The 20,416-nt window shown below is 39.9% G+C and overlaps 1 long non-coding RNA gene across 1 annotated transcript in view; it reads left to right on the top strand.

The window, feature by feature from the left end:
- Positions 1–14,824, top strand: part of LOC103224120 (uncharacterized) — an 88,132-nt gene extending 73,308 nt beyond the window's left edge. Inside the window, exon 4 of the long non-coding RNA XR_005240337.2 lies at positions 14,553–14,824. This is a non-coding gene — a long non-coding RNA (uncharacterized lncRNA). The remainder of the gene's footprint in view (positions 1–14,552) is intronic.
- Positions 14,825–20,416: the final 5,592 nt, after the last annotated feature.

Below are 20,416 nucleotides of genomic sequence, written 5' to 3'. Positions count from 1 at the left end.
TCCTCTTCTAAAATGAAATATAAATGAATCATACAGTATAAGTTTTCATGTCTGGCTTCTTTGGCTCAACATAATATTTTTTGAGATTTGTACATGTTGTCATATGTAACAGTAGTTTTTCTTTACTGCTGAATACTATTCCACTGATGAATTTGTTTACCCATTCATGTATTAAAGGACATTTGGGTTCTTTTCACTTTGGGGACACTGGAGACGAATAAAGCTGCATTCTTCCGCAAGTCTTTTTGCAAACATAGATTTTCATTTCTCTTGGGCAAAATAGAATGGAATTGCTGGGTTTAATTTTATAACAAACTGCTAAGCCATTTTCTTTTTTTTTTTTTTTTTTTTTTTTTTTTTTTTGGCAATTACACTTCTTTATTTTCTTTTTTTTTTTTTCTTTTTTTTTTTAATTTATTTATTATTATTAAACTTCAAGTTGTAGGGTACATGTGCACAACGTGCAGGTTTGCCACATATGTATACTTGTGCCCTGTTGGTGTGCTGCACCCATCAACTTGTCATTTACATCAGGTATAACTCCCAATGCAATCCCTCCCCCCTCCCCCCTCCCCATGATAGGCCCCGGTGTGTGATGTTCCCCTTCCCAAGTCCAAGTGATCTCATTGTTCAGTTCCCACCTACGAGTGAGAACATGCGGTGTTTGGTTTTCTGTTCTTGTGATAGTTTGCTAAGAATGATGGTTTCCAGCTGCATCCATGTCCCTACAAAGGACACAAACTCATCCTTTTTTATGGCTGCATAGTATTCCATGGTGTATATGTGCCACATTTTCTTAATCCAATCTGTCACTGATGGACATTTGGGTTGATTCCAAGTCTTTGCTATTGTGAATAGTGCTGCAATAAACATACGTGTGCATGTGTCCTTATAGCAGCATAATTTATAATCCTTTGGGTATATACCCAGTAATGGGATGGCTGGGTCATATGGTACATCTAGTTCTAGATCCTTGAGGAATCGCCATACTGTTTTCCATAATGGTTGAACTAGTTTACAATCCCACCAACAGTGTAAAAGTGTTCCTATTTCTCCACATCCTCTCCAGCACCTGTTGTTTCCTGACTTTTGAATGATCGCCATTCTAACTGGTGTGAGATGGTATCTCATTGTGGTTTTGATTTGCATTTCTCTGATGGCCAGTGATGATGAGCATTTTTTCATGTGTCTGTTGGCTGTATGAATGTCTTCTTTTGAGAAATGTCTGTTCATATCCTTTGCCCACTTTTGGATGGGGTTGTTTGTTTTTTTCTTGTAAATTTGTTTGAGTTCTTTGTAGGTTCTGGATATTAGCCCTTTGTCAGATGAGTAGATTGCAAAAATTTTCTCCCATTCTGTAGGTTGCCTGCTCACTCTGATGGTAGTTTCTTTTGCTGTGCAGAAGCTCTTTAGTTTGATGAGATCCCATTTGTCAATTTTGGCTTTTGCTGCCGTTGCTTTTGGTGTTTTAGACATGAAGTCTTTGCCCATGCCTATGTCCTGAATGGTACTACCTAGGTTTTTCTCTAGGATTTTTATGGTATTAGGTCTAACATTTAAGTCTCTAATCCATCTTGAATTAATTTTCGTATAAGGAGTAAGGAAAGGATCCAGTTTCAGCTTTCTACTTATGGCTAGCCAGTTTTCCCAGCACCATTTATTAAATAGGGAATCCTTTCCCCATTTCTTGTTTCTCTCAGGTTTGTCAAAGATCAGATGGCTGTAGATGTGTGGTATTATTTCTGAGGACTCTGTTCTGTTCCATTGGTCTATATCTCTGTTTTGGTACCAGTACCATGCTGTTTTGGTTACTGTAGCCTTGTAGTATAGTTTGAAGTCAGGTAGCGTGATGCCTCCAGCTTTGTTCTTTTGACTTAGGATTGTCTTGGAGATGCGGGCTCTTTTTTGGTTCCATATGAACTTTAAAGCAGTTTTTTCCAATTCTGTGAAGAAGCTCATTGGTAGCTTGATGGGGATGGCATTGAATCTATAAATTACCTTGGGCAGTATGGCCATTTTCACGATATTGATTCTTCCTATCCATGAGCATGGTATGTTCTTCCATTTGTTTGTGTCCTCTTTGATTTCACTGAGCAGTGGTTTGTAGTTCTCCTTGAAGAGGTCCTTTACATCCCTTGTAAGTTGGATTCCTAGGTATTTTATTCTCTTTGAAGCAATTGTGAATGGAAGTTCATTCCTGATTTGGCTCTCTGTTTGACTGTCACTGGTGTATAAGAATGCTTGTGATTTTTGCACATTAATTTTGTATCCTGAGACTTTGCTGAAGTTGCTTATCAGCTTAAGGAGATTTTGGGCTGAGACAATGGGGTTTTCTAAATATACAATCATGTCGTCTGCAAACAGGGACAATTTGACTTCTTCTTTTCCTAACTGAATCCCCTTGATTTCTTTCTCTTGCCTGATTGCCCTAGCCAGAACTTCCAACACTATGTTGAATAGGAGTGGTGAGAGAGGGCATCCCTGTCTTGTGCCAGTTTTCAAAGGGAATTTTTCCAGTTTTTGCCCATTCAGTATGATATTGGCTGTGGGTTTGTCATAAATAGCTCTTATGATTTTGAGGTACGTTCCATCAATACCGAATTTATTGAGCGTTTTTAGCATGAAGGGCTGTTGAATTTTGTCAAAAGCCTTTTCTGCATCTATTGAGATAATGATGTGGTTCTTGTCTTTGGTTCTGTTTATATGCTGGATTATGTTTATTGATTTGCGAATGTTGAACCAGCCTTGCATCCCAGGGATGAAGCCCACTTGATCATGGTGGATAAGCTTTTTGATGTGCTGCTGGATCCGGTTTGCCAGTATTTTATTGAGGATTTTTGCATCGATGTTCATCAGGGATATTGGTCTAAAATTCTCTTTTTTTGTTGTGTCTCTGCCAGGCTTTGGTATCAGGATGATGTTGGCCTCATAAAATGAGTTAGGGAGGATTCCCTCTTTTTCTATTGATTGGAATAGTTTCAGAAGGAATGGTACCAGCTCCTCCTTGTACCTCTGGTAGAATTCAGCTGTGAATCCATCTGGTCCTGGACTTTTTTTGGTTGGTAGGCTATTAATTATTGCCTCAATTTCAGAGCCTACTATTGGTCTATTCAGGGATTCAACTCCTTCCTGGTTTAGTCTTGGAAGAGTGTAAGTGTCCAGGAAATTATCCATTTCTTCTAGATTTTCCAGTTTATTTGCGTAGAGGTGTTTATAGTATTCTCTGATGGTAGTTTGTATTTCTGTGGGGTCGGTGGTGATATCCCCTTTATCATTTTTAATTGCGTCGATTTGATTCTTCTCTCTTTTCTTCTTTATTAGTCTTGCTAGTGGTCTGTCAATTTTGTTGATCTTTTCAAAAAACCAACTCCTGGATTCATTGATTTTTTGGAGGGTTTTTTGTGTCTCTATCTCCTTCAGTTCTGCTCTGATCTTAGTTATTTCTTGCCTTCTGCTAGCTTTCGAATGTGTTTGCTCTTGCTTCTCTAGTTCTTTTAATTGTGATGTTAGAGTGTCAATTTTAGATCTTTCCTGCTTTCTCTTGTGGGCATTTAGTGCTATAAATTTCCCTCTACACACTGCTTTAAATGTGTCCCAGAGATTCTGGTATGTTGTATCTTTGTTCTCATTGGTTTCAAAGAACATCTTTATTTCTGCCTTCATTTCATTATGTACCCAGTAGTCATTCAGGAGCAGGTTGTTCAGTTTCCATGTAGTTGAGTGGTTTTGATTGAGTTTCTTAGTCCTGAGTTCTAATTTGATTGCACTGTGGTCTGAGAGACAGTTTGTTATAATTTCTGTTCTTGTACATTTGCTGAGGAGTGCTTTACTTCCAATTACGTGGTCAATTTTGGAGTAAGTACGATGTGGTGCTGAGAAGAATGTATATTCTGTTGATTTGGGGTGGAGAGTTCTATAGATGTCTATTAGGTCTGCTTGCTGCAGAGATGAGTTCAATTCCTGGATATCCTTGTTAACTTTCTGTCTCGTTGATCTGTCTAATGTTGACAGTGGAGTGTTGAAGTCTCCCATTATTATTGTATGGGAGTCTAAGTCTCTTTGTAAGTCTCTAAGGACTTGCTTTATGAATCTGGGTGCTCCTGTATTGGGTGCATATATATTTAGGATAGTTAGCTCTTCCTGTTGAATTGATCCCTTTACCATTATGTAATGGCCTTCTTTGTCTCTTTTGATCTTTGATGGTTTAAAGTCTGTTTTATCAGAGACTAGTATTGCAACCCCCGCTTTTTTGTGTTCTCCATTTGCTTGGTAAATCTTCCTCCATCCCTTTATTTTGAGCCTATGTATGTCTCTGCATGTGAGATGGGTCTCCTGAATACAGCAGACTGATGGGTCTTGACTCTTTATCCAGTTTGCCAGTCTGTGTCTTTTAATTGGAGCATTTAGTCCATTTACATTTAAGGTTAAGATTGTTATGTGTGAACTTGATCCTGCCATTATGATATTAACTGGTTATTTTGCTCGTTAGTTGATGCCGTTTCTTCCTAGCCTTGATGGTCTTTACATTTTGGCATGTTTTTGCAATGGCTGGTACCGGTTGTTCCTTTCCATGTTTAGTGCTTCCTTCAGGGTCTCTTGTAAGGCAGGCCTAGTGGTGACAAAATCTCTAAGCATTTGCTTATCTGTAAAGGATTTTATTTCTCCTTCACTTATGAAACTTAGTTTGGCTGGATATAAAATTCTGGGTTTAAAATTCTTTTCTTTAAGAATGTTGAATATTGGCCCCCACTCTCTTCTGGCTTGAAGAGTTTCTGCCGAGAGATCTGCTGTTAGTCTGATGGGCTTCCCTTTGTGGGTAACCCGACCTTTCTCTCTGGCTGCCCTTAAGATTTTTTCCTTCATTTCAACTTTGGTGAATCTGGCAATTATGTGTCTTGGAGTTGCTCTTCTCGAGGAGTATCTTTGTGGCGTTCTCTGTATTTCCTGGATTTGAATGTTGGCCTGCCCTACTAGGTTGGGGAAGTTCTCCTGGATGATATCCTGAAGAGTGTTTTCCAACTTGGTTCCATTTTCCCCCTCACTTTCAGGCACCCCAATCAGACGTAGATTTGGTCTTTTTACATAATCCCATACTTCTTGCAGGCTTTGTTCATTTCTTTTTCTTCTTTTTTCTTTTGGTTTCTCTTCTCGCTTCATTTCATTCATTTGATCCTCCATCGCTGACATTCTTTCTTCCAGTTGATCGAGACGGTTACTGAAGCTTGTGCATTTGTCACGTATTTCTCGTGCCATGGTTTTCGTCTCTTTCATTTCGTTTGTGAGCTTCTCTGCATTAATTACTCTAGCCATCAATTCTTCCACTTTTTTTTCAAGATTTTTAGTTTCTTTGCGCTGGGTACGTAATTCCTCCTTTAGCTCTGAGAAATTTGATGGACTGAAGCCTTCTTCTCTCATCTCGTCAAAGTCATTCTCCGTCCAGCTTTGATCCGTTGCTGGCGATGAGCTGCGCTCCTTTGCCGGGGGAGATGCGCTCTTATTTTTTGAATTTCCAGCTTTTCTGCCCTGCTTTTTCCCCATCTTTGTGGTTTTATCTGCCTCTGGTCTTTGATGATGGTGATGTACTGATGGGGTTTTGGTGTAGGTGTCCTTCCTGTTTGATAGCTTTCCTTCTAACAGTCAGGATCCTCAGCTGTAGGTTGTAGCTGTAGGAGATTGCTTGAGGTCCACTCCAGACCCTGTTTGCCTGGGTATCAGCAGCAGAGGCTGCAGAAGATAGAATATTTCTGAACAGCGAGTGTACCTGTCTGATTCTTGCTTTGGAATCTTCCTCTCAGGGGTGTACTCCACCCTGTGAGGTGTGGGGTGTCAGACTGCCCCTAGTGGGGGATGTCTCCCAGTTAGGCTACTCAGGGGTCAGGGACCCACTTGAGCAGGGAGTCTGTCCCTTCTCAGATCTCAACCTCCGTGTTGGGAGATCCACTGCTCTCTTCAAAGCTGTCAGACAGAGTCGTTTGCGTCTGCAGGGCTGCTGCGTTTGTTGTTTATTTACTGTGCCATGTCCCCAGAGGTGGAGTCTACAGAGACAGGCAGGTTTCCTTGAGCTGCTGTGAGCTCCACCCAGTTCGAGCTTCCCAGCAGCTTTGTTTACCTACTTAAGCCTCAGCAATGGCGGGCGCCCCTCCCCCAGCCTCGCTGCTGCCTTGCCGGTAGATCACAGACGGCTGTGCTAGCAATGAGGGAGGCTCCGTGGGTGTGGGCCACTCCCGGCCAGGTGTGGGATATGATCTCCTGGTGTGCCTGTCTGCTTAAAGCGCAGTATTGGGGTGGGAGTTACCCGATTTTCCAGGTGTTGTGTGTCTCAGTTCCCCTGGCTAGGAAAAGGGATTCCCTTCCCCCTTGCGCTTTCCAGGTGAGGCAATGCCTCACCCTGCTTCAGCTCTCGCTGGTCGGGCTGCAGCAGCTGACCAGCACCGATCGTCTGGCACTCCCCAGTGAGATGAACCCAGTACCTCAGTTGAAAATGCAGAAATCGCCGGTCTTCTGTGTCGCTCGCGCTGGGAGTTGGAGACTGGAGCTGTTCCTATTCGGCCATCTTGCTCCGCCCCCCAATCCTGAGTTCTAATTTGATTGCACTGTGGTCTGAGAGACAATTTGTTGTGATTTCTGTTCTTTTAAATTTGCTGAGCAGTGCTTTACTTCCAATTATGTGATCAGTTTTAGAATAAGGGCAATGTGGTGCTGAGAAGAATGTATATTCTGTTGATTTGGGGTGGAGATTTCTATTAGGTCTGCTTGGTGCAGAGCTGAGTTCAAGTCCTGGTTATCCTTGTTAACCTTCTGTCTCATTGATCTGTCTGATATTGACAGTGGGATGTTTAAGTCTCTCATTATTATTGTGTGGGAGTCTAAGTCTCTTTGTAGGTCTCTTAAGGACTTGCTTTGTGAATCTGGGTGCTCCTCTGTTGGGTGCATATATATTTAGGAGAGTTAGCTCTTCTTGTTGAATTGATCACTTTACCATTATGTAATGGCCTTCTTTGTCTCTTTTGACCTTTGTTGGTTTAAAGTCTGTTTTATCAGAGACTAAGATTGCAACCCCTGCTTTTTTTTTCTTTCCATTTGCTTGGTAGATCTTCCTCCATCCCTTTATTTTGAGCCTATGTTTGTCTCTGCATGTGAGATGGGTCTCGTGAATACAGCACACTGATGGGTCTTGACTCTTTATCCAATTTGCCAGTCTATGTCTTTTTATTGGGGCATTTAGCCCATTTACATTTAAGGTTAATATTGTTATGTGTGAATTTGATCCTGTCATTATGATATTAGCTGGTTATTTTGCCCATTAATTGATGCAGTTTCATCATAGAATCAATGATCTTAACAATTTGGCATGTTTTTGCAGTGACTGGTACCTATTGTTCCTTTCCATCTTTAGTGCTTCCTTCAGGAGCTCTTGTAAGGCAGGCCTGGTCATGACAAACTCTCTCAGCATTCACTTGTCTGTAAAGAATTTTATTTCTCCTTCACTTATGAAGCTTAGTTTGGCTGGATATGAAATTCTAGGTTGAAAATTCTTTTCTTTAAGAATGTTGAATATTGGCCCCCACTCTCTTCTGGCTTGTAGGGTTTCTACCAAGAGATCCATTGTTAGTCTGAGGGGCTTCCCTTTGTGGGTAACACAACCTTTCTCTCTGGCTGCCCTTAACATTTTTTCCTTCATTTCAACTTTGGTGAATCTGACAATTACGTGTCTTGGAGTTGCCCTTCTCAAGGAGTATCTTGGTGGTGTTCTTTGTATTTCCTGAATTTGAATGTTGGCCTGCCTTGCTAGGTTGGCGAAGTTCTCCTGGATAATATCCTGAAGAATGTTTTCCAACTTGGTTCCATTCTCCCTGTCACTTTCAGGTATACCAATCAATTGTAGATTTGGTCTTTCACATAGTCCCATATTTCTTGGAAGCTTTGTTCATTTCTTTTTACTCTTTTTTTTCTCTAAACTTGCCTTCTTACTTTATTTCATTAATTTGATCTTCAGTCAATGATATCCTTTCTTCCACTTGATCGAATTGGCTATTGAAGCTTGTGCATGTGTCCCGAAATTCTCATGCCATGGTTTTCAGCTCCATCAGGTCATTTAAGGTCTTCTCTACAATGTTTATTCTAGTTAGCCATTCATCTAACCCTTTTTCAAGGTTTTTATATTCCTTGTAATGGGTTAGAACATGCTGCTTTAGTTTGGAGAAGTTTGTCATTACCAGTCTTCTGAAGCCTACTTCTGTCAACTCATCAAAGTCATTCTCTGTCCAGCTTTGTTCCGTTGCTGGCGAGGAGCTGCAATTCTTTGGAGAAGAGGTGTTCTGGTCTTTAGAATATTCATCTTTTCTGCTGTGGCTTCTCCTCATCTTTGTGGTTTTATCTACCTTTGGTCTTTGATGTTGGTGACCTACAGATGGGGTTTTGGTGTGGATGTCCTTTTTGTTGATGTTGATGCTATTTCTTTCTGTTTGTCAGTTTTCCTTCTAACAGTCAAGTACCTCAGCTGTGGGTCTGTTGGAGTTTGCTGGAGGCCCACTCTAGAACCTGTTTGCCTGGGTATCACCAGCAGAGGCTGCAGAACAGCAAATATTGCAGAACAGCAAATTTTGCTGCCTGATCCTTCCTCTGGAAGCTTCATCCCAAAGGGGCACCCACTTGTATGAGATGTCTGTTGGCCCCTACTGGGAGGTGTCTCCCAGTTAGGCTACATGGGGTTAGGGACCCACTTGAGGAGGCAGCCTGTCTGTTCTCTGAGCTCAAATGCCATGCTGGGAGAACCACTGCTCTCTTCAGAGCTCTCAGACAGAGAAGTTTAAGTCTGCAGAAGTTTCTGCTGCCTTTTGTTGAGTTATGCCCTGCGCACAGATGTGCAGTCTATAGAAGCAGTAGGCCTTGCTGAGCTGCAGTGGGCTCTGCCCAGTTCGAGCTTCCCAACCACTTTGTTTACCTACTCAAGCCTCAGCAATGGCAGATGCCCCTCCCCCCACCCGGTTGCAGCCTGGCAGGTTGATCTCAGGCTACTGCACTAGCAGTGAGCAAGGCTCCATGGGTGTGGGATCCACCTAGCCAGGCCGAGGAGAGAATCTCCTGGTCTGCTGGTTGTTAAGACTGTGGGAAAAGGACAGCATTTGTGTGGGAGTGTCCCATTTTTCCAGGTACAGTTTGTCACAGCTTCCCTTAGCTAGGGAAGGGAAATCCCCTGACCGCTTGCACTTCCTGGGTGAGGCAACACCCTGCCCTGCTTTGTCTTGCCCTCCTTTGGCTGCACCACTGTCCAACCAGTCCCAATGAGATGAACCAAGTACCTCAGTTGGAAATGCAGAAATCACCTGTCTTCTGTGTTGATCACGCTGGGAGCAGCAGACTGGAGTGGTTCCTATTCAGCCATGTTGGAACGGAGTCCTACATCTTTTGAGTGAAGAATTTAATCTACTCACTTTTAAAGTAAGTATTAAGCAAGGACTTACTATTGCCATTTTGTTAATCGTTTTCTGACTGTTTTGCAGTTCTTTTTTTCCTTTTTTTCATTATTGCTGTCTTCTTTTGAGATTTGATAATGTACATGGAGTGGTGTGCTTTGATTCTTTTCTCTTGTTCCTTTGTTTATTGACTACAGATTTTTTTCCTTGTGATTACCATGAGACTTACATAAAACATCTCATAGTTACAATAGTATATTTTAACCTGATAACAACTTAATTTCAATTGAATACAAAAACTCTACACTTTTACTCCCCCCAAACATTTTATGTTATTGAAGTAACAGAGTCCATCTTATTACATTATGTGTTCATTAACAAATCATTTAAGATATAGTGATTTTGATACTTTTTTCATTTAACTTTTATACTAGAGTTAAAGGTGTACTACTATTACAATATTACAATATTCTGAATTTGACTATATACTTCCCTTTGCCACTGAATTGTACACTTTCATGTTGATAGTATCCTTTCATTTAAACTTGAAGAACTCCCTTTAGGATTTCTTGTAAGGCATGTCTGGTGGTGATTAATTTCCTCAGCTTTTGTTTGTCTGGGAAAGTCTTTATCTCTCATTTCTTAAGGATAACTTTGCTACATATGATATTCTTGACTGGCAGTATTTTTTCTTTCAACACTTATAATATATTATCCCAATATTTTCTGGCCTGCAAAGATTCTGCTGGGATATATTCTGATAATTTTATGGTGGTTCCCTTATGGTTGATAAGTCATTTTCAGAATTAATTAGTCATTCCCTTCCTCCTTTCCTCCCTCCCTCTCTCCCTCCATCTCTCCCTCTCTCCTATCCTTCCTTCCTTCCTTTCTTCCTTCTTCTTGTCTTTTGACAGTTTGATTACAATGTGGCTCAGTAAAGACCTCTTGATGTTCAATCTATTTGAGATTCTCTAGGCATCCTGCTCTGGAAAATCATATCCCCAAACATGGAAGGTTTTCTGTCATTATGTCTTTCTTCCACTTTCTCATTCTCTAATCCTTCTGGGACTCACATAATGTGTACATTGGTTTGCCTGATAGTGTACCATAGGTCATGTTGACATTCCTCACTCTTTTTCATTCTTTTTTCTTTTCATTCCTCTAACTGAATAATTTCAAATGACCTGTCTTTAAGGTACTAATTCTTTCTTCTGCATGAGAGAGTTTACTGTTAAGCTTTCTAATGAATTTTTTAGTTCAGTCATTGTACTCTTTAGCTCCAGCATTTCTGTTGAGTTCTGTTTTATGGTTTCTATTTCTTTGTTAAGCTTCTAATTTTGCTCATTTTTTAAAAATTTTTGTTTAGTCATCTATCTGTGTTCTCTTTTAGTTCTTTCAGCCTCGTTAAGATTACTTTTAATTGTACTTTAAGATTAAGTTTAATTTTTAAAAATTTTTTAATATCATGGATCTCCATTTCTTTAGGGTTTATTACTGGCGCTTTATTAGTTTCCTTTACTGCTCTCATGTTTGCCTAATTTATCATGATCTGTGTAGTCTTGCATTGGTGTCTATGCATTTGAAGGAGAAGACACTTATTCCTGTCTTTATAAACTGATTTCAGTAGGTAAAGATTTTTTTCCTGCCACGTTCCTGGATGAACTACCTCCAGGATTGTGGTTAGGTGGGGCTAGAGCCAGGTCTGATGGCTGTTTCCAGATTCACTGTCAGATCTGTGGTTGGCAAGCCTGTTACCAGGAACATGTTGAGGTATGGCTTCTTTGAGGCTCTAAGTATGCTCCTGTTAGGTAGCTGGGCTGATCTCTGGGTGATCAGGACTGCCTTTGAACTTCAGTAAAATAGAATTGAAGCCAGGTCATAGGACTGCTTCAGTAACCACAGTTGGATTCAATGATGTCAGATCTGCTACCTGGTTGTTTTTTGGTGTGGCTTCCATTAGGTCCCTGGGCAGGTCCCTGGGTGCGCAAGACTGCCATGGACAATGATAGAATGGGGCTGAAGCCAGGTCATTTAATTGTTCCAGAGACCTCAATCAGGTCCAAGGTTGGTAGGCTTCTTATGGGGAGCATGAATGGATGTGACTTCTCCTAGGTCCCTTGGTGGAAGGGGCTGGTGTCAGGACTGTGAACAAGGGGTGCTGGAGCAGAGTTCATAGGGGAATGGAGCTCCTTCAGCCCACAGCTGGAACTCTGGCCAGTGAAACTGTCACCAATGTGTTGCCTTGCCTTCGCAAAGCAGCCCTCCCGAGTCTTGGGTGCCACCAGGGCTTTGCAACCTTCTGCCCAGATCCCCAAACTCCTACAAAGACACTTTCCCATAAATAGCTACCAAATATTTAAGAGGTTGTGTGTGTGTGTGTGTATGTGTGTGTGTGTGTGTAGGGTATGTGTGTGTGTAGGTTGGGGACCTCTATTTTGTCATCTTGCTGATATCACCTAGTTTGTCTTTTACGATTAGTCTGGCTACTATATGGAAAATAGATTGGGAGGCCAGTTTGGATGCTATTGTAAAATCAAGGCAAAAAGGACTTACTATCATGTTTATGAAGCTTATTTATATGGCTCTTCACTAGCACAAAGCTTTTATATGGCCCTGAGAGAGAGCCCAACAATGAGTTCTTATGCTCAGATGTTTTTGCAGAATTTGTGAGAGTAAGATAAAACTGCAGTTTCTTTCTACTCTAATTCAGCCTCCGTCACACTTGCCCTCATGACAGATGGCAGTGGTATAACTGAGAGTATTTTGTGATCTAGCTAAGTGGAAGTTGAATTGGGGGAATCATTTAGTGTGCATTTGATGGGATATATTTTATGGTTCTATGAAGTCCTGCCAGCAAAGGTATAAGCAATAAGAGATCCCCTAAACATTCCTCTTTCCTGTTTTTACCTTCACTCTATACTTAATGAATACCCCACTGCCAATCAGTTTTGATCCAGGTTTCAGTCATTCAAATATTCTCCTAGTCTTCCTTTTCCAGTCCTGGTCCCTTTCAGCCCCTTCTCCACACTATCCCCAGAGAGGACTTCCTGAAAATATAGATTGGATATTATCATTTCCCTGATTAGAAACTTTGATGACAACGGTTCATTACACACAGGGTAAAGTTTGGCTTCTATAATCTATCTTTATTCTTTTTCCGTCTTTTCCTGGCTTACAGTGTTAAAAATTGCCCACTATTTCCTACTTAACAACTTGCAGTCTTACAAAATAATAGGTTACAAAAATTATAACTAAAGGGCAATGCTGACTCCTCTTCAATTTATCCACTCCTGGGCCTGGCGCTCTTGCTTCTCTGTGGCCACAACTCTGTTAAGTGTTTCTTCTACCCCTCACACCTCATTCACCTCTGGTTGTTTTGGTCAAGTAGTAGGGAGAAATGGTGTTGACTTGTGAGGGCAGAAGTACAACAGATTGCTTTCAACTATCACTATGCTAGGCAGCAGTGCTAATTTATTGGTTTAACAGAGAATTATCACTGAAAGAGTCTGTGAAGGTTCTGCTAGCAAGGGTTTAAAACCTGTTTGAATTGCTATACCTGGATTTGGGCAAGGAGTAGAGGAATAGGTTGGGGCTGGCAGAGAAAGGGTAGGAAAGCATGGCCATAAAATAGTAGCCAACTTAGTCTGATTGATGCTTCAACAGGTTCAAAGCTTTCTATTTGTCTGTTTAATATAATTGTTGATCCTCCCCGTAATGCCAAAGTCTAAGAAACAAAACTACTCAACAAGAGTGATAAAATTCTGGCCAGACTCATCAGGAAGTTGAAAAGACACAAATTACCAATGTCAGTAATGAGAAAGGGTATATCACTATTGATTCTACAGATATTGAAAAGACAATAAGGAAGTCTTTTGAACAAATTTATGCCAATAAATTTTACAACTTAGATGAAATGAACAAATTTCTTGAAACACACAAACTACCAAAGACTATTCAAGAAGAAATTGGTATTGAATAGTCCAATATCTATTGAAGAAATTAAAGTTGAAAACCTTCCCACAAAGAAAACTCAATGCCAAAATGACATCTGAGGGGATTCTATCAAATATACAATGAAGAAGTAATATCAATTTCATGCAGACTCTTCCAGAAAGTTGAAGTAAAAGGAATACTTTCCAAATGACTCTATAAGCCTGGCATTACTTTGATACCACAACCAAAGATATTTCAAGAATAAAACCACTATAGAACAATATCCATCATGAACAGGAATGCAAAATTTTTTAACTATTTTTTTTTTAGCAAAGTGAATCCAACAATACATTAAAAGAATAATACAACATAACCAAGCAGTGTTTATCCCTAGAATGCAGGGTTTGATTTAACATTTGAAAATCAATCAATGGAATTTATCATACTAAAGACTAACAAAGAAAATTCAATAAAATATTATCTCAATAGATGAAGAGGAAACATCTGACAAAATGTAACACCTATTTCTGATAAAGAGTCTCAGAAACTAAAAGCAACAAAGAACTTCCCCAACCTGACAGAGAACATCTATGTAAGCCAATGGCTAACATCACACTCAATGGTGGAAGACTTAATGCGTTCCCTTTAAAACCAGGAACAAGGCAAAAATTGCCTGTTTTCATTGCTTTTATTCAATATTATGCTAGAGGTTCCAGTCAGTGCAATAAGGTAAGACAAGGAAATAAAAGACACTCAGATTGGAAAGGAAGAAGCAAAACTGTCTTTATTTGCAGATGACATGGTTGTCTATGTATAATATTCAGTAGGGTCTACAAAAACACTACATATTATACAATATTATTAACACTTTTGGTTTACAGGTTTATAGAGAGTTGTTAACCATACTTGCTTCTTGGTGCATTACCTTCATGTTCCTACAAGGTCCCTCTTTTGTTTTTCCTTCATTCCAGATTCTGACTTCCATTCCCTCCCTTACCATACCACATACCACAAAGTCATTCAAATATACTTTTTCCTGTCTTTAAATATTTGTGCAAAATATTTGTGAAAAACACAATTTTAAGGGTTATATGTTCATCTTAAATTTTTATACATGCTATTGTGCCATACATCTCATCATTTTGTACTTTTTCCCAATCAACACTATGTTTTCAAAATATATGTTTATATTTTCCTTTTCAGGGCCATGGATGGAGTTGGAAGCCATTATCCTCAGCAAACTAAAACAGGAACAGAAAACCAAACACTGCGTTTTCTCACTTATAAGTGGGAGTCAAACAGTGAGAACACATGGACACAAGGAGGGGAACAACACACACTGGGGCCTGCTGGGGGGCGGGTAGGGGGAGGGAGAGAGCATCAGAATAAATAGCTAATGCATGCAGGGCTTAATTACTAGGTTGATAGGTGCAGCAAACCACCATGGCACACATTTACCTATGTAACAAACCTATACGTCCTGCACATGCATTCCAGAGCTTAAAATAAAATAAAATAAAATTTAAAAATATATATGTGTGTGTGTGTCTGTGTATTTTTGAATGAACCTCCAACTTGTGATTTATAGCCTGCATCCACCATACCTAATAATCATTGCTGAGACAAATTAAGAAGATTTACATAAATGCAGAGAGATGCTGTTTATGGATCAGAAGATGAAATATTCTTAAAATATCAATTTTCCCTAAATTAATATATAGAATCAAAGAAAGCCCAATCAAAATCCCAGCAGGCCTTTTTTGGTAGTAATTGATAAGATGATTCTAAAATTTATTTGGAAATTCGTAACATCTGGAATAGCTAAAAACATCTTTGAGAAAGAAGGACACAGTTGGAGGATTAACACTACCTAACTTGCAGCCTTAATATAAAGTTATAGTAATCAGTCTGGGCATGCTGACTCACGCCTGTGGTCCTAGCACTGTGGGAGGCCGAGGCGGGTGGATCACCTGAGGCCAGGAGTTTGAGACCAGCCTGGCCAACATGGCAAAACCCCGTCTCTACTAAAAATACAAAAAAATTAGCCAGGCCTGGTGGTGGGCACCTCTAATCCCAGCTACTCGGGAGGCTGAGGTAGGAGAATCACTAGAGCCCTGGGGCAGAGGTTGTAGTGAGCCGAAATCGTGCCATTGCACTCCAGGGTGGGCGACAGAGCAAGACTCTGCCTCAAAAAAACAAAAAAAAAAAATGTTACAGTAGTCAAAATAGTGTGATATTGAAGTCAAGATAGATCAACAAAAAGAAGAATAAAGAGTGCAGAAATAGACTCACATGCATATCATCAATTGAGTTTCAATGAAGATAGAAAGGGATTCAGTAGAGAAATGATAGTCTTTTCAATAGATGGTGTTGGAATAGTTGGATATCTATATGCCAAAAAAATGAACTTTAATACCTAATACTGTGTACAAAAATTAAGAAAACATAAGAGAAAGTCTTTGTGATCTTGAGTTAGGCAAAGATTTCTTAGATAAAATGCTAAAAGAAAAGAAATAATTGATTAATTGGGCTTCATCAAAATTAAATATTTACTTTTTAAAAGACACTTTCAAGAGAATGAGAAGTTAAGTCATCAAGTGGGAGAAAATATCTGCAAACCTTCTATCTGAGAAAACACTTGATCCAGGATGTAATGAAGCACTCTGAAAACTCAGTAATAACACGAAAAAAAATTTTTCAAAATGAGTGGAAGATTTAAGCAGACAGTTTATTGAAGAAGATATTCAGATGGCATATAAGTATGTGAAAATATGCTAAATATCATTAATCATTAGAGAAATGCAATTAAAACCACAATAAGAGATAATTACTCTTCTGTTAGAATGGCTAAAATTTACAAGTCTGGCCATATCAAGTGTCAATGAAAATGTGGAGGAACTGGAACTCTTATATACTTCTGGTTGAAATGTAAAATGGTACCCTTTGGGAAACATTTTGTCAGTTTCTTAAAGATTTAAATAGATGCCTACAGAACTTCTAGTCTTTCCACTCCTAGATATTTATGCAAGAGAAATCAAAACATATAGCTATACAAAAACTTATACACAAATGTATAACAGCATTATTTGTAACAGTCAAAAACTAGAAACAACTAAAATCTCCATTAACTGGTGAATGGGTGAACAAATTGCATACTACTCAGCAATAAAAAAAAGCATGAACTATTGATGTATGAAAAAATATGGTTGAATTCTAAAATAATTATGCTGAGTAAGAGAAGCCAGGCAAATAAAATCATGCATACTATATGATTCCATTTATATACAATTCTAGAAAATGCAAACAAATGTATTATAAAAGAAAAAACAGATCAGTCATTGCCTGTTGGCAGATGTGGGGTAGGGAAAAGCAAGGCGAAGGGCATACAAAGGGGCCTAAGGAAACTTTTGTAAGTAATGTATATGTTTGTTCTCTTTTGTTTTTGTTTTTTTGAGACAAGGTTTCAATCCGTCACTGAGACAAGAGCGCTACGGCGCAATCAGGGCTCACTGCAGCCTCAACTTCCTGGGCTGAGGCAATTTTCCCACCTCAACCTCAGCTGAAACTACAACGCGCATGCCACCACGTCCAACTAATTTTTGGTATTTTTTCATAGAGACGGGGTTTTGCCATGTTGCTCAGGTTGGTCTTGAGCTCCTGAGCTCAAGTGATCCTCCCGCCTTGGCCCCTCAAAGTGCTGGGATTACAGGCATGAGACACTGCACTTGGCCTATTTGTTATCTTGATTGCAGCAATTGTAGTAACTAAAAAATTGTCAAATTTTACACTTTAAATGTATACAACCAACTCTATGTCAACTGTAACTCTATAAAATGGTTTAACAAAATTCAAATGTAGCAAATCTTTTAATGTCTCCTTGTAAATGTCTTGTCATCTTTCTTTTAATCTCTGTAAATGGAGAACAATTTTGTTCAGAAAGCATCATATAAATTAAACACTTATTTCCAGTCAAACTAGTTATTGATCCAGCAGGTCATGCAGTTTTGTGTAGCCCATATGAGTACATGATTGATGTTTTATTGTGGGGAGGAACTGATGACAAGGTGTTCTCCAGACCAGCACTTCTCAACATTTCATGTGCATATAATTGCTCTGTGACTGTGCTGTGTAATATAGTAGCAACTAGCCACATGTGGTTATTTAAATTTAAATTAAATAAAATTACAATATAAATATAAAAATTAAATTTAAAAGTTACTTTTCAAATCATGCTAATATTCAATAGTCACATGTCTAGTGGCTACTGTATTGGACAGTGTAGATAAAGAACATTTCCATCTTCACTGAAAGTTCTACTGAACACTGCTGCTCTACAGTTTTTCTTTTTCTTTTTTAATTAATTTATTTTTATTATACTTTTAAGTTCTAGGGTACATGTGCACAACGTGCAGGTTTGTTACATATGTACACATGTGCCCTGTTAGTGTGCTGCACCCATCAACTTGTCAGCACCCATCAACTCGTCATTTATATCAGGTATAACTCCAAATGCCATCCCTCCCCCTCCCCCCTCCTCACAATAGGCCTCAGTGTGTGATGTTCCCCTTCCCGTATCCAAGTGATCTCATTGTTCAGTTCCCACCTATGAGTGAGAACATGCGGTGTTTGGTTTTCTGTTCTTGCGATAGTTTGCTGAGAATGATAGTTTCCAGCTGCATCCATGTCCCTACAAAGGACATGAACTCATCTTTTTTATGGTTGCATAGTATTCCATGGTGTATATGTGCCACATTTTCTTAATCCAGTCTGTCACTGATGGACATTTGGGTTGATTCCAAGTCTTTGCTATTGTGAGTAGTGCCGCAATAAACATATGTGTGCATGTGTCTTTATAGCAGCAAGCTCTACAGCTTTTCTTTCCAAATGCATGGTCCATAGACCAACACTGGCATTACCTGGGAATTTGTTAGAAATTCAGAGTCTCCCTGCCCAGGAGATTTTATGCACTCTAAAGTTAAAGAAGCCCTACTCTAGACGGTCTAGAGGCACAGTGGGTTTTGAGGTACAGGGGGATACAGTGGTATTGCATTTGGTGATGGTGGAACAAGAGGCTTGGGCCTCTCCTCTGAGCTGCCAACTCAGAGTTAGGGAAAATAAAGAGACCATTCGTGAATCCAAGTGGGGTCCTGGATAGAGTCAGAACATTGTGGGGCAGGTACAGAACACAGGAAAGTACTGTTTGATCATAGGTGACTAGTCTCTTAGGCAAGGCCAGGAGCATGAGCGTCAGAACCAGAGGGGTTGTGGACACACCACCATTCCATTTTCACAGGCAGAGATGGGGCAGATAGGGCTCCAGAGCAGAAGCTGGGGCGGTTGTCACTATTTGCTTAAACACCTGGTGGCTCCTGGCTCTTTTTCTTTTAATCACAGAGACTCCCAAATCTCAAGGATGCAAGAACCCTTGGCTGCAACCCTCACTCCATTATCACTCGATGATCACAGATATACTTTCTGCATTTCTCTCACAATCACTGAGCACCTACTATACATTAGGTACTGTGCTAGGTGATGGGACTTCAAACATTCTAGAAGTCTGACACAAAAGTGCACAGATGCACACCCTTTGGTCTGAATGTTCAGGATAAATGTCTAAAATCCAATCTGAACACTCCTACCCTTTTTTCTTCTCCCTCTGACTCGAATAAATGGGGCAGTTATCATTTCACATGTATTGAACCATAGCCACATACTTACAAAACTGGGCCTCTGTTCTGTTGGTCTTCCTCATTACCATGTTATGCTATTAAACATTATTTGTCTCCTGGGGCAGCTCTTGGCCACCCTTATTTCCTACTCTTCCCCTCCAGCTATCACCCTTTCCCCACACCACCTTGAAGAGTGACTGTTTTTTAATTTAATATTGTGTCTTAGTTCACTTGCTGTTGTCATAACAGAATACCGCAGACTAGATAATTTATAAAGAAAAGAGATTTATTTGGCTCATGGTTCTAGAGTCTGGGAAGTCCCAGATTGAGGGGCTGCATTCGGTGAGGACCTTCTTGCTGCATCATAACATGGTGGAGGGCATCACATGATGAGGAGGTGGGTACGCAAGACAGAGAGAAAGGTGGCTGAATGCCTGGAATAAAAAACCCACTCCCACAATAATGGCATAAACCCATTCAAGAAGGAAAAGCCCTCATGACTTCATCATTTCTTAAAAGTCCCACCTCTTAACACAGTCACAATGGCGATTAAATTTCCACATGAGTTTTGGGAGGAACATTCAAACCATGGTAGATTATTCTCCTAGGCTGTTTTGACCTAGGTTATTTCTAGCTCCTTTTCATAACTGCCTCAGTCCTGTTGGGTGACGTTCCTAGTTGATGTGTGCCTTGTCTCTAGTTGATGTGCTTTGTGCATTTTCTTGACATTTGTTTGTTCCTGCTTTCAAATCATTAGCAAAGATGTTAAATGAAACCAGACCTGACCCCACTCTCTGGGGAAGTGCACTTAGGCCCCTCCCCCCACTCTACTCACTGGAGCTGTTTCTGGGTACATATATCATTATTCTTTGTTTATGATCTTCCCAGCCAGTTGTTGAGTCCATGTGACCACATTCTCATCCAAGGCAATTTGAGCTGGCCTTAGAGGAGAAATGGTGTGGCAGGGTGAGCAAAATTTTTTACCGAAGTTCCAAACCATTTACTAAAAACCTGGCCTTGCTCTGTTTTTCTCCTCTGCTGAGTTGCTTGAACTCACTTCTTTCCATAAATCCTCTGTGACATTACCCTTTCCAGATGGCGATGGATTTTCACTGTTGACATTTGTTTTATTACTGTGACTATCTAATTTACTGGCCAGTAAATTCCACAATTAGCTTTCTTTTGCTTTCCTTTTTGAACATTAACACCATATTTATGGCATCTTCTTCCTCTCTAACCTTGATTTTCAACTCCCTTTTAAATTCTCCAATAATTTTTCAAATGCTTTATACTTTCTCCCAGGGTAGTAATGCTCAAGGCCCCACCTTCTTGGTGGCAGATCCAAACATCAACAAAGGTGCTGCTTAACCTAAATCTGGAGATGTTGTTGCTTAAATC

This window comes from Chlorocebus sabaeus, chromosome 20 (genome assembly GCF_047675955.1).
Source record: "Chlorocebus sabaeus isolate Y175 chromosome 20, mChlSab1.0.hap1, whole genome shotgun sequence".
Lineage (NCBI taxonomy): Eukaryota > Metazoa > Chordata > Mammalia > Primates > Cercopithecidae > Chlorocebus > Chlorocebus sabaeus.
Note: the sequence above shows the minus strand (reverse complement) of the source record. Positions and strands in the feature narration are given on the sequence as shown.